Below are 11,127 nucleotides of genomic sequence, written 5' to 3' on the forward strand. Positions count from 1 at the left end.
TCCTAACACTGGGTTGCAGCTGGAAGGCCATGTGTAAAACATATGCTGCAATAGTTGGCCGTTCATTCCGGGGACCAGAATTGAGAACCACTGCCTTGAAGGGAGAGGTTATTATGTGAGTGTAGGTGACTATAGGTTGAGGTGAACACCCAAGTGAAGGGCTAAGCGAAGAGTTGGGGCCAATGCAGATGGTTGTTATGGTCATCGGTGAGTTGAGAGCGCAAGACTGCCAAGACACCAGTGACAGAAGAGTCTCTGCATTAATCCCATCAGCAAGTCTGAATGCCCACCCGGAGACATACTTGAACCTGCACCTTCTCCACAACAAATGCTCATTGCTCTCAAGCCTTCAACATCCAAACTGCAGCTCTGCACAAGACGTTTGGTCAGAGGAGAACTCTGAACTCAGAGGAGAAGCTCTGGCCTGGTTTCTTCCAAGGTTTGTTCTTCACTTCCGTCAATAGTGTTTTGGTTCCTTGCTACTGTCACCTCTGGCTTGCCTGGTTGAGGCTGGTGTATCTTCAACAGTGACCTTTGCATTACATTTATGTGAATAAACAGATTAGATTTATTACAATTACATTTGTACCACACTGATCTGAAGCAGTTTTAATTTAACTACAACTACCCCAGCATTCTATACTACTCTCCTTCCTACCTGACTTGCTGAAATGTTTTTATTATATATTCTGTAAATCATTTGTGATAAATCTACTTTAGCATGATTATTCTAATGCTATTTTTGAAGATATTAACAAATGTGTATAAGAATAACTCAGATAACCCATATGTTGTTGTGGCGGTCATGTTTATAAATCCTGTTGAATCAATGAGAGCAATCTTCTGTTTATTCTCTTACTGCTTTAACATTTCTTTATTTTTGTTCTGCACCTCACAAGAGCACCCTCTGGCTTACAGAGGAGATTTACTATGATCATATCACCACACTTTCCTCACACGATGAGCAAAATAATCACAGCTTTCGATAAATCACAAGTTTGATTTTCATATGTATTGACAATTATAACTATTAAAAGCAAGACAAAACATCTTATCCAGACATTTAAGAAGAATATTAACAGGAAATATGTTTACCACTAGATGGTCTCAAATACAGTGCAGTTTCACAGAGATAGCTAGTGGCGCAGTAGGTAGTGCTGTCGCCTCACAGCAAGAAGGTCACTTGTTTGAGCTTCAGCTAGGTCAGTTGGCGTTTCTGTGTGGAGTTTGCATGTTCTCCCTGCGTTCGTGTGGGTTTTTTCCGGGTGCTCCGGTTTCCCCCACAGTCCAAAGTTGTCCGTGGTGTGTGAGTGAGTGTGTATGGATGTTTCCCAGAGATGGGTTGCGGCTGGAAGGGCATCCGCTGCATAAAACATGTGCTGGATAAGTTGGCAGTTCATTCCGCTGTGGCGACCCCAGATTAATAAAGGGAGTAAGCCAAAAAGAAAATGAATGATGAATGAATGCACAAGACAAGTGCAAAAAGAAGGCCAGGCCCTAACCCATTTGGCACCCTAGGCAAGATTTCTGGTGGTGCCCCCCAGTAAATTCTACTGCTAGTGTACATATACTCATAGCAAACTCCAGTCTCATATGTTTAATTATATGTCAAAAGTTTCTGCATTCTCCTATGCATGTACTAATAGGTTTAATGGCTGTTGTGGACTTGCTGTTGCCTATATTTTTTGTTCCCAACATGCTTGTAAATATCCTACACAATCTCACGGCAATTCGTAACTTTTTGATTTAGTGGCTAATTCGTATGAATTCGTACGATCTAATTCGTACAATATAGTACGATTTGCTCATCCTCCAATGACGGTTGGGTTTAGGGGTGGGGTTAGGTGCCACGCCTCCTTTTTAAAATCGTACAATTTCGTACGACTGAACTCCGAATTCGTACGAATTAGCCACTAAACTGACAAAACGTAAAATACTTACGTTTTCTCGTGAGATCAGGCTGAAATATCTTATTTAACTGGAGTGGGATATCGCTTGCTGGTTGTTTGATACTAATGTTCGGCATCCATTACGTTGCTTCATTTCAGTCTACCTTGATTTTGTGGATGGCAAAAGACCGTTATTTTGCAATACTGATTTTGCAATACATCATTACATGGCGATACCTAACTTTCTCAAGTTGATTACTCTCCCTGTAATCAGGAATGGATTCCTAAACATTACAATGGTTTCTCCGGCTGGGAAATTGTCGTTTTGTTTAACAAATATGATCGATCACCGTTTCTGTGAACACGTGGCATTGGTTCAATTAGCATGTGGAGATACTTCTGTTAGTAACATTGTAGGACTTTCGACTGTATTTCTTATACCAGTTGCAGATTTTATTCTAGTAGCCGTTTCTTCTGTTGTCATTTTCTTCTCTTTGTTTAAATCTGGTAAGGCTCAAATGAAGGCCATAAACACTCACATTATTGTTATGTTAAGTAATTTGATCTTTGCCCTGATCGCGTTTCTGTCGTACAGAATAAGAAGTCATTTTTCTGCCAGCAGTCGTGTGTTTTTCAGCACAATGTACCTACTTTTCCCAAGTTGTTTGAACTCGGTTGTTTATGGAGTGAGAACGAAGGAAATCAGGGAAAAGTGTGTTCAGTTTATGAGTGGAGGAAAAGTCTTTTCATTGTGAGATGCCAGCTAAAACTAACATATAAAAGGATATATTGTTTAACACCATTAGCAACTGTTAAATGTGTAGTGATGTCAATAAATATGCGCATATGAACATTCACAGGAACAAAACAAAGTGGTCATATTTTTGTTTGCAAGTAAATTAAGTAATTATTGTAAATAAACGGGTTGAGAATGGGTGAAGAAATCATCAGCCGAAAGGCACCAAGGCAAACTATTAATACAAGAATACTCGACACATTCTCTGTTGTCAGAAACAATGCTTTAATACAGGATTTTGCTACAGTTTACAGAACATCATACTGTATTTGTGTGTAGAGCCATGGCGCCATCTTGTGGTGTCATTCACTGTAATGAACGGACATCTGAAGTTAAAGTGAAGAGATATACTGCTACTGTACCAGTGAACGAGTGAAAACTAGCCTTTTGGCTAATTCTGCTGCATTTGCAGCAATGATAATTAATGTAAAGGGTCCCTGCCAAATAAACAAAATAATATAAAAATAAAGTATGAAGACCCATACTCAGATTATGCGCTCTGCATTTAACCAATCAAAGTGTGCCTACACACCAATGAACACACTCTTGAGAGCGGGCAGCCTTTGCTAGGTGTCCGTTAGAAGTTCAGTGCCCTGCATAAAGGACTCACCTCAGCCTGGTATTAAGGGTGAAGACAGTGCTGGTTGTTCTCTCCCCCATCTATAATCCTTGCTAGTGCCATGATTTGAACATGAAACTGTCTAACCATTAGGTTTTAAACTCTGGAGTTACTGGAGGGCCACAGTCTTGCAGAGTTTAGTTCCAACCCTGCTTCAACACTCTTACAGGTCTAAAGGACTCAATTAGTGTGTGTTTAATTAGGGTTAAAACTGAACTGTGCCGAGCAGTGGCCCTCGAGGAATTGAGTTTGCTCATGTTATGCCATGTGATGTGTATTAATACAGCGCATTAATTGTGTATGGCCCTACACCCAAAGAGCTTCACAATCATGAGGGGGTCTTTTCACACCACCACCTGTGTGCAGCATCCACTTGGATGATGCGACAGGCAGTCACATGATTCACCACACACTAGATATTGGTGAAAACTGATCAAGTTTGGCGGGGATGATTGGGAGGGCATGAAGGTGGGTATTCGGCCAGGACACCATGGTTACACCCCTACTCTTTACGAGAAGTGGCATGGGATTTTTTAATGACCACAGAGTCAGGTTTACCCTCTTCTCCGAAGGATGGCACTCACTGGCAGCATAGTGTCAATTCACTATACTGGGGCGCCCCTTGGTGGCCTCACTAACACCACTTCCGACAGCAACTTAGTTTGTCCCGTGTGGTCTCCCATTCAGGTACTGACCAGGTTCAGCCCTGCTTAGCCTCAGTGAGTAACTGGCCTTGGGCGATAAGGCTGTATATTAGTGGACTTTAATAGAGAGTGGTTTGCTTTAGTTTATACTCCTGTGGCCATGGTAGTGATTGAAACACCTGAAGTCAGTGATTTAGAGGGTTTTTCCAAAACATTTGACATTTTAAGTGTATTAGTAATTATAAAATACATGAAGACTTCAGTGTTTGTTTTCTTATTTTGATTTATATTCTGTTCCCATAACATTCACAATCTTATAAATGCGTGTGATGTTTCATTTAATGCCATTTGCTTTCTTACCACAATGGCATTTGGAACATCAAGAGCTAAACCGACTGTTGGATCTGTGTTCATTGTTTATAATGACTATATTTATTATAATTTGTCAGCAGTATTTTTCTTTATCATTTTAAATGAGTAAAATTGCTGACAAATGGGTAAAACATTGAGGATGAAAGAGTGTCAAAACAAAGATTTAAAGTTACAATTAATAATACTTAAAGCAGGGGTCACCAATCACGGTCCTGGAGGGCCGGTGTCCCTGCAGGGTTTAGCTCCAACTTGCCTCAACACACCTGCCTGATTGTTTCAAGAATACCTAGTAAGACCTTGATTAGCTTGTTCAGGTGTGTTTGATTAGGGTTGGAGCTAAAATCTGCAGGACACCGGCCCTTCAGGAACAAGTTAGGTGATCACAGACTTAGAGGGTGTAACTTTAACACTTAAATGGAGTATTTTAATATTTCATTAGCCGCATTTCCACTATCGGGCCAGTGCGAGCCAGGGCTTTAATCGGGCCAGGCCGGGCCAATAGCCCGGGAGGTTGAGAAATGAGGCCGAAATCATGTCGCGTTTCCACTGTCGGGCTAGTTGCTCGCAGTGCGTCACGCAAACACCGCCCCCAGAACGTCCCCCGAATGAAACGTCACACAACCCGTCACACAACCCGCCCACTTCAGCGGGAACAAAAAACTCAAATTATAACCACAAACACAACCTGGCATCACTACGAGAGCTGGAAGATGGAGAACACCGAAGCGATTGCTTTTTTACTGTTTGTGGTCTGTTGGTGTAAGGCCAGACAGCGATCCCTGGATAAGGACATTCGAGTTCGGCGGCATTTACTTCGAACACAGATTTTGGCTGCAAGGCGCAAATGAGCAGCCGAGCGACGAGAACGACGATAGCAAAACAAATGTAAGGGAAGAAAGCATCTTGTCTCCTCTTTACCTGACAGGAAAACTCCGCCTTTGTACGTAACCCCGCCCCGAAGCCCCAGTTGGCACTCCTTGGCCCAAGGCATTCGGCGGGCCGAAAAAGGCCGGACGCTGGCCCCAAGGAAGCCCCGCTTTGGCCCGATTACGCCCCGGAAGTGATAGTGGAAACGCGACTGGCCAAAGGTTTTTATTGTATATAGACTCTTTTATTAGGAGTCGGAGTCTTCTGTAAATAATGGTAAAAATGGTACAATATATATATATATATATATATATATTTTAAATTAATTATTGTAATTAAATAAATAAAGCTTGTATATTATTATTATTATACATATTTTAATTAATATTTTTTACCAATTATTAAGTTATTAGTGCACAAACATGTAAATATAATGTTATAGATAAAATATTTGGCATTTCATGTGAGCACACACACAATACACACAATAGAAAGAAGAAACAAACACCTTGATATATACAACGTAATATATATTTAATATATTGTCATTTCTCCTTACATTGAATCATAATACCATTACTTTGTCAATAATTACGTTTCTTTATTTGATAATCATCGTTTATCCAACACAAATTATAATATATCAGTTCACCGAACAATCCCTGTTCATTTGTAATCTTTCTTGCTTCCTTTAGGTCTTTTTTACAAAATGTTTCATACACAAAACATACAAATTATTGACATGTTTCATGCAGTAAATCAAGGCCTCATTCATATAGAAAGCACATCGTTTTGCAGTGTATGAACGGCTACATTTCTGATCGTGTGTGATTTGGTGTTTACTGGCTGAGCAGTTCTGACTGTCTGAATGTGTGAAATTGTCCATAGAGGATTTAATAAAGGAATCGTTTTTGCAAAATGAACATTCTGTCATCATTTATTCACATTGATGTTGTTTTAACCCTTTGTGACTTTCTTTCTATTGTATGTCAAAATGGGAAAACTGAAAAAATTAACTTGGTGTTCTTCAGGAGACTAAAATTTCACAGGGACTGGAGCTTTCAAGCTTCAAAAACAATCATATGGATAAAGCAAATCTTAAAAGTATAAATGCAAGTCAAGTCTGTGCACTTGCGTAATCTTGCTTTGCTAAAGGAACTGAGTAACAGTTAATTGACCAACATCATCTTGATTAGTTCATAAGAGTTTAAAGTCAGCATGATGGTGTCGTTTTTCCACCATCGTGATGTACATACTAATAAAACTCTGAAAAGAAAAACGAATGTAAGGTGATGCTTTGTCCTTTAGGAACCGATTGGACCGTGAGGGAAGATTTGAATAACAGTTTGATTCTTGATTTAATAAGTTGTTCTTTTAAGTCAAATCTTTTCAGTCAATTGAATTTCAGTTGGTTTGCTCAACTGAATAAAAAGTGCTGAATAATTAATTTAGACAACAGCATTCTGTGTGCTTTAAAGCATATAATGTGTCTACTTTAATATTTCAATTAAATTAAGATGTCGGAATATGGGGCAAATAATGTTCCATCCTCATGCAGTGTAAAAGATATCTAAAAATCAGCCTGATCTCACGAGGAAATGTAACTATTTTACATTTTGTTCGTTTAGTGGCTAATTCAAATGAAAATGTACAATTTTAATAAGGAGGCGTGGCACCTAAACCCAACCATCATTAGGGTATGAGCAAATAGTCCTAAATTGTACGCAACCCAGGCTCATTCTGAAAACGTAGTCCCGGGGACGTTTCTGGAGACCGCAAAATACGTAGCCGGGGGTACGTACGGCTGCATTTCATTTTTTTAAGCGAACACTGCGGGGCGGTGTGACGCCGTTCCTTTCGGCGCTTGCCGCCGCTCGCCTCCGTGTGGAGGTCTTTCCCGCTGCAACCAGTTTGTCCGGTTAGCTCTTTGTGTACTCTGGCGGACTCGAGGCGCAGAGAGGGGCTGACCACGACGACGACGACCGGGTTCAAGTCCGGGAAAGAGTGGTTCCAGAAATCAGGTAAGAAAACAAAATCCAAAAAATGAAGCGAACAAGTTCGTCACAGGGTGAGAATGTGGTCAAAATCTGAAAACGTGGTAAAAACCAGACGAGGGCTTTTCTTTTTCTGGACGGCTTTTGTGAATCGTCGCTGGTTGGCCGGTCGCACGGTCAATCATTCTGTCATCCAGGCAGACAGGCGGAAGGTCGTTCGACAGCGGCCTCTAGCGGGTTTACGCGAGAACGGCGCGGGGAAAAGCGCGCACAGCGGCCTCTCGCGGACTCGCGAAAACAAAAACTGCAAAAATACGTACCTCCCGGGACGTATTACGCGGTCTCCAGAAACGTCCCCAGGACTACGTTCTCAGAATGAGCCTGGGTTGCTTGTACAAATTAGATCGTACGAATTCATACGAATTAGCCACTAAATCAAAAAGTTACGAATTGCGGTGAAATTGTGTTGCTAAAAATGAACATGTACATGTATGTATGTATGTATGTATGTATGTATGTATGTATGTATGTATATATATATATATATATATATATATATATATATATATATATATATATATATATAAAATAACAAGTGATAAGTGTATTAAATGTTATATTAGGTCAGAAGAAAAGTGGCCAAGTATGAATTAATGTAAAAAATGAATAATTTACTGAATGAATAATATTTCGGTATTGCACTGTAATAATACATAATGAAATAATAATATCAACTATATATTTATATAAAATGTTATTAAAGGGTCACGAAACACCAAAAAACATTTTCTGAGATGTTGAGAGTCATATATGTGTACCACGCTGCTATAATTGGTTCAATTCGAGCAAATTCGTTCTTCCGGTTTGAAATTAATTTTTGAAGCTGCGTCACGGCGATTAGATCCTTGCATGTAATCCAGCATGGAGAGGGGATGTCTGCACCAGCGAGTACATTGTGATGTCTCTGAGTGTGCAGCATTAATTCATAAGAAAGACTTGGTTCAAACCAATTAGCGCGCTCTATTGTGAATGAGGTGCGATTTCATTAATACACATGATCACTTCGAAGACCCCATTACAGTGTTCAGACGGTGTTGCCAAAACAAGCGGAAGAGCAAGAATTGTTTGGAGACGTGGGTCATCAGTGTTTTGTTTATAAATGTGCTGCAACGAAGGTTTTGTTTTCATTTCCTGCTATGAGAGCGCAGCTGGACTCACGTGTGGACTACAGTGCACGCAACAGTAATATGTTTGTAAGGGACATTTTTTACCTGAGAGCTTTTCGCATCTGGAAATAGTGAAATCCCGATTTGCTGCTCGTCTCCTTTTAAAAAAAGACACGGGTGTTGATTGTACTGCCTCTACAGATTTGGTAAGTGAGCGTTTAGTGGTCTTTGTTTGTTTAGTCAGAAAGTTAGTTAGTATCGTCAGCAGTACTCAGTTCAGTTCAGTTTTTAAAGACATACCTTAGTCAAAATGTTTTAGTTACTCAGTTTACAGTACGTTAATATCACTACAATATTATGGACTGAAAGATCCACTGTAAATGCTGCTCTCCGAGTGTAAACACCTTAATCAAACTATCATTGTCATGTCAAATTTTTGCCGCATTTTGCGACAGCATAATCTATACACACACGGCTTTCTGACGCTACCTACCGAGTGCATCTAAGTTTCCAGGAAATGTGGAGGTTTTTTATTTACCATTTGCTGTGCCGTATCAAATATTGCATTAAAACTACACTCTCCCAGAAGTTCCTCGCATTCAATATCTCGTTTGTCACAGGGGGCATGCATGAAATGTACCTAAATAAAAGTGAAAGTGGCAAACTGCAGTTAAAGTTAATGAGTTGGCAAATAATTCAATTACTGATGTCCATGTAAGCACAGTCACTGTCTCCCCTGCGTCTGTGAAAATGAGCGCATGCAAAAAAAAAAACTCCCATTTTTATGCAAAACCTTCCTTCTTTCCCTCCCCTGACACTCCCACCTAAACAGACACACCCACTTTCCTGACTTTTTTTAAACTGCTGAGACAGGGGGGGTTTCGTGGGCCTTTAAATATTATATTCATTTATTTATTAATTTGCAAACGCTTTTCCGGGGCCGGGTCGCTGGGGCAGCAGTTCTAGGAAAGAACCCCAGACACTTCCTCCAGCTCCTCCGGGGGGATCCCGAGGCGTTCCCAGGCCAGCCGAGAGACATAGTCCCTCCAGCGTGTCCTGTGTCTTTCCCAAGGCCTCCTCCTGGTGGGACTTCCTGGAACACCTCCCTAATTAGGTGTCTAGGAGGCATCCGAAACAGATGCACAAGCCACCTCAGCTGACTTCTCTCGATGTGGAAGAGCAGCGGTTCTACTCCAAGCTCCTCCAGGGTGACAGAGTTCCTCACCCTATCTATAAGCCACTCTGCGAAGGAAACTCATTTCAGCCACTTGTATCTGAGATCTTGTCCTTTCGGTCTTGACCCAAAGCTCATAACCATAGGTGAGAGTAGGAACGTACATTGACTGGTAAATCAAGAGCTTTACCCTTCAGCTCAGCTTTTTCTTTACCACAACGGATCGGTACATCAACCGCATTACTGCTGCCGCTGCACCAATCCGCCTGTCAATATCATGTTTCATCCTCTCACTCGTGAACAAAACCCTAAGATACTTGATCTCCTCCACCTGGGGTAAGGACTTCACCTGCTATGCTGGATTCCAACTAAATAAACCCTTTTTGCATTATTTTATTCTATAATTTTTGTTGCAATTTAAATTTGCCCAAAAAGGCAATTTGGAATTAAGCATGTGCCTTTAAACTGCATTTAATTATTATTTTTAACTGCATATTCCAATTATCGAAGACAGTAGATGGCCGTTTACATTATTTATGTTGCAGCCCTCTTTCATTGCCCCAAAACAGCTGCACAGCTAGCTGAATGCTAGTATGTCATTACTATTATTATTGTAATAGTGTCATTACGTTTGTCTTTTTTTGTTTAAATACAGACAATTTTATAACACTTGTACTGTTTTGATGCATTGAACGACATACTTATCTGATCCAGTTCTTAAGTGCTGTAACGATTATGAAAACATGTGAATTTCTCCTTCACAAAAATCATTTATTAACACAAAACAAGCATTGGGATGACTCTCAAAATATGTCTGTGCTTTTAAAGCATAATGAAAGCTGCAGTCCCTCATAATTGTGATAGCATAAGAAAACACACCAGTACATTCTTCAAATCCTCGTTTTTGAGGCTTAGTTCACTTAAAAATGCTAATTATGTTAGTAATTAATCACTCACCCTCATGTAGCTCCAGACCCTCAAGACCTTCGTTCATCTTTAGAACACAAATTAATTCGCCAATCCTCCATAAACAGCAAAGATTACGAGGCGTTCAGAGTCCACAAAAGTACCCAAAACCTCCAGACCATAAGCCTTCAGTGCTTCAATCAGAATATTATCAAGCTACAAGAATCATTTAGTATACATCACTGCACGGTAGCGTTGGGCGATGTCGACCAATTTGGCATCGTACAATGTCAAACGTGAAACACCGCGATGGACAATGGCACCATCGTCATAGGCGTCAGTGAATTAATTATTCATGAATAATTAATTAATTCATAATGTATTAATTGTTTGTAGCCTACCGTTTTAAATGCCTGACCCACATGGTCTTAGTTTTACCCATAACCAAATCATAAATAAATAAAGATGAGTTACACGAAAAAAATTACCACCTGTCAATCACTTTTTTCGCAGGACTCAGGCATGAATCTGTGATCGGTGTCGTTATAATGGCGTCGACAAACTTCGTTGGAAAAAAGGTGCACAACCAACAGGAACCAACCAACAGGAACCAACCAACAGTATCTGAGGTTTTTGCTAAAATGACTAAACACAAGCATGAAAGTGAAAGATTGAAGCAGTGTACTGAAGCTGTGACACA

At 40.3% G+C, this 11,127-nt stretch overlaps 1 pseudogene; it reads left to right on the forward strand.

The window, feature by feature from the left end:
* Positions 1–188: 188 nt before the first annotated feature.
* LOC130241402 (olfactory receptor 52P1-like) lies at positions 189–2,644 on the forward strand (annotated as a pseudogene).
* The last annotated feature ends 8,483 nt before the right edge of the window (positions 2,645–11,127 follow it).

This window comes from Danio aesculapii, chromosome 15 (genome assembly GCF_903798145.1).
Source record: "Danio aesculapii chromosome 15, fDanAes4.1, whole genome shotgun sequence".
NCBI lineage: Eukaryota > Metazoa > Chordata > Actinopteri > Cypriniformes > Danionidae > Danio > Danio aesculapii.